Here is a 4,013-nt window from a genome sequence, read left to right as displayed (position 1 = left end):
ACTTTCTTCACTAAAGAAATTTTTCGCCGTTTTAGAGTCTCAATTATCAGTTTGTCTTCTCTGTAAGCACAAAGGATCCTTGGCAGTTGCAGTTCAATTTTCTACATAAGCGTTGCACGTTACAGGGATCGCCGGTAACTTCCCTGCAGCGTCCTCAGCTGCGGCCGACTTTCCCCCGCTATTCGCAGCATGTACACGAAGCCTAATTGCTTGAACAAATGCGACACCGAACAGAAAGCGCCTGCTCTGCTGGCCTACTGACACCTCACTAAAGTGGGGTATGAAGGCCACAAAACCCACACAAAGATTCCTTGTTAATTGCCACGTGCCGAACCTGGCGCCTTTCCTCAGACACAGTATTCTGTTGTTCCAGCTGCTCTTGTGTTGGCTGAACTATAGTAGGGCACGCGCCGCACGACCACGTCGAAGAACATGGTGCGGCGATTAAGTCATATTTCGGGCCTTTTCCTCATCTTGGAAATGTTGTTCTTTGGACTACTCTTTCTCCTGCCATTGCTGCTGTCTCGGAAGCTCTGAGAGCTCTACTTCGTCTTCATCTATCGCCAGGTTGTCGTCATCCACGGCGACGACGCACTCCGGGAGCGAGGCGCGCTCCGGGTGCTTGAGATCGGTGCGGGCATCGGAGACAACTTCGAGCACATGACGCGCCCCGTGAAGTACACCAACGTGGACCCCAACCAGGAGTTCGGTCTCGCATGCTTGAAGCAGCTGCAAAAATATCCGCATATACGAGCATGTTAGCGTTAACAAATGAATGCAGACTCTGCTATTAAATGAACAAATTGAATTCGGTATTGGTGACCACACCGCATATTGCACAGCAGCCGGCCAAAAAGGTTTAAAAGTATATATATATATATATATATATATATAGACGAAGGGGTCCCAACATTGCAGTTATCTTCATTTAATACCGACAGTTGCGAACGGAGGACCGTCCTTCGTCAGGGTATACCCTGAGGTATACCCGTCGTGTGTATATCCTGAGGAAGGACGGTCCTCCGTTCGAAACTGTCGGTATTAAATGAAGGTAATTGCAATGTTGTGACCCCTTCTTCTACAAGTATTCCTGGCCCATTGAACGACAAGACCTGCTGCAACTATATATATATATATATATATATATATATATATATATTGTATATATATTATATTAATTATATGTTATGATTATTATTATAATTATACTTAAGGCGTTCAGTGAAAACAAGCTCACCATGGGTATTTACATCGATTTTACTAAGGGCTTTAACCTCATAAATCACGATATTCTTCTTTTTAAGTTAGAAAGGTATGGTGTGCGGGGCCTAGCGCTAACCCTATTACAATCTTACTTATCTCACAGAACCCAATACGTAGATATAAACACAGCATCCTCTCCTACCCTCCATATAACATGCGGAGTGCCAAAAAGGAAGCATTCTTGGGCCTTTGCTATTTTCAGTTTATATAAATGACATCGTCTACAACGCTAGTGATGTTCAGGTTATGTCATTTGCGGATGACACAACTTTTTTTTGTCACAGGTATTTCCCAGGCCGAGGTTGAACGCAAAACAAGCGAAGCCCTTAATAAACTGCACTCATGGGCACCTTGCGCATAAATCCGTCAAAAACACAAATTCTGTTATACCTCCCTAAGGGAAAGAAAATATCTAGGCCTCTCAAAATAGCCTTAAACAGCCAACCAATAAAGCTTGTGAATTCTGTAAAAACACTGGGAGTTATCTTTTCTCACAACCTAACTTGGAATGCGCACATAGAACACATTTGTTCGAAAGTTTCCTCATCTCTAGGTATACTTGGTCGCTTCAGACATATTTTTCCAGTAAGGGTAAAGATGTTGCTCTACAACGCGTTAGTACTAACTCATATCCAATACTCAAAAGAAAACATTCGACAGAAGTCTGTCTGGTTGGGAAATTTAATGTTAGGAGAAGGTAAGTGACGCCAACCAAGTAAAATACAGGAAAAACACGACGTTTCGGGACCGGCTCGGCCCCTTCTTCACGGTGTGACTACGGGCGAGCGCAGCTTGGCTTTTTAAGCCCCTGTGTGGAGGACCTGCGGGTCAATGGCCGCAGCCCATGGACGTAGGATGAGGGGAGAGTCCCCAGGGAACGATTAACATTCTCTCGTGTTTGCTGTATGTGCCACGACTCGAGTAGAAGCCTCCTGCGTGGGTTAGCTTCCGTTTCCAATACAATGGTGCTGTCGAAGTCAATTGGGTGGTCACACCCTTCACAGTGTTCGGCCACGGCGCTGCGTTGACGATTCATGTGACGGACGTCCGCTTTGTGTTGGTTCATCCTTTCCGCGAAGTTCTTCGTTTCCCCTATGTACGACGCCGGGCAGACGGAACACGGAATTTTGTACACGACGCCCTGGGCCTTTTCTCCCAAAAAACCGGCAGCCCAGAGAAAAGGCCCAGGGCGTCGTGTACAAAATTCCGTGTTCCGTCTGCCCGGCGTCGTACATAGGGGAAACGAAGAACTTCGCGGAAAGGATGAACCAACACAAAGCGGACGTCCGTCACATGAATCGTCAACGCAGCGCCGTGGCCGAACACTGTGAAGGGTGTGACCACCCAATTGACTTCGACAGCACCATTGTATTGGAAACGGAAGCTAACCCACGCAGGAGGCTTCTACTCGAGTCGTGGCACATACAGCAAACACGAGAGAATGTTAATCGTTCCCTGGGGACTCTCCCCTCATCCTACGTCCATGGGCTGCGGCCATTGACCCGCAGGTCCTCCACACAGGGGCTTAAAAAGCCAAGCTGCGCTCGCCCGTAGTCACACCGTGAAGAAGGGGCCGAGCCGGTCCCGAAACGTCGTGTTTTTCCTGTATTTTACTTGGTTGGCGTCACTTACCTTCTCCTAACATATCCAATACTGCAGCTTGGTTTGGGGAACAACAGGGGTAACAAATCTTCACAGATTGCATTTGCTACAGAAAGAAGCCGTCGGGTCCATAGCAAATGTGTCATTCCTTTTCCACACAAGAAATATCTTTATAAAGTATGATATCCTTCCAATCTTCGCGTTATACTTTTACAGGCTTCTATTATGCTATAAATACTCTTCACTGCAACGTGATAATCCCTTCATTGTACTTGGACAACTGAAAGAAAATAACAGCTGCCGTAACACTAGATACAAAGAAACTTGGATCACTCCAACACCAAGAACTTACTCTATGTACCAGTCCTTAAGTTACAACCTTCCCGTCTTGCTAAACAAACTAATCCATGACAATTTTGATATTACCAGAAATTCAAAACACAATATCCGCGACTACTTCTGAGACAATTTCAATCTGTGAAAGAAGCAGACATGATTTTTTTTTGTCCGAAGTTTGAGACATCTATCCTGTATATTCTAGTTATGTATAACATTTGCTTTGAGTACATGTGTGTATTGCGATTTTCGTTTTGCATGTGTGTTCGAGCTTCGCGTAAATGTGGATCTGCATCGCATACCCATGGCATTATTAATTGATGTAAATGATGTGACCCTTGCCTTCCTTCTGTACTGCCACTGTCTCAAGGAGTCGGAACCTTCACTCAAGCTGTTACCACAGCGTTTATTCCTGCTCCTCCTCTGTAATAAAGGAAAATAAACTTGAACTTGAACTTGAAACTACAGGCACTAAGATACCTTGGCCATCGCTTGGACCAAATCGGCCGGATGCTAGGTATTCATGGAATGCAAAATAAAAACTGAAAATTGCGCAGTAAAGTGAGAAGCTGTGGCTGATCCTCCTCTTCCCGTCGAAGTATAAAAAAACAGTATAACTGGTAAACACATTCCAACATCAAACGCACTATCGCGTGCTAGCAACTCTCTGCGGTGGGATGTGAAGGCCATAAAACCAGCTGCATAGTCCCTGTCGGGCACCACCTGCATGTGTCTTCCATTATGTACACACGTGATTCAATGGTGTTGGCCGCTGCGCTGCTACCTACAGCACGGCGCACACGTCCCCGACA

This window comes from Amblyomma mixtum, chromosome 10 (genome assembly GCF_055824585.1).
Source record: "Amblyomma mixtum isolate Tamu chromosome 10, ASM5582458v1, whole genome shotgun sequence".
NCBI lineage: Eukaryota > Metazoa > Arthropoda > Arachnida > Ixodida > Ixodidae > Amblyomma > Amblyomma mixtum.
The sequence above is the reverse complement of the archived record's forward strand: the minus strand, read 5'-3'. Positions refer to the sequence as shown.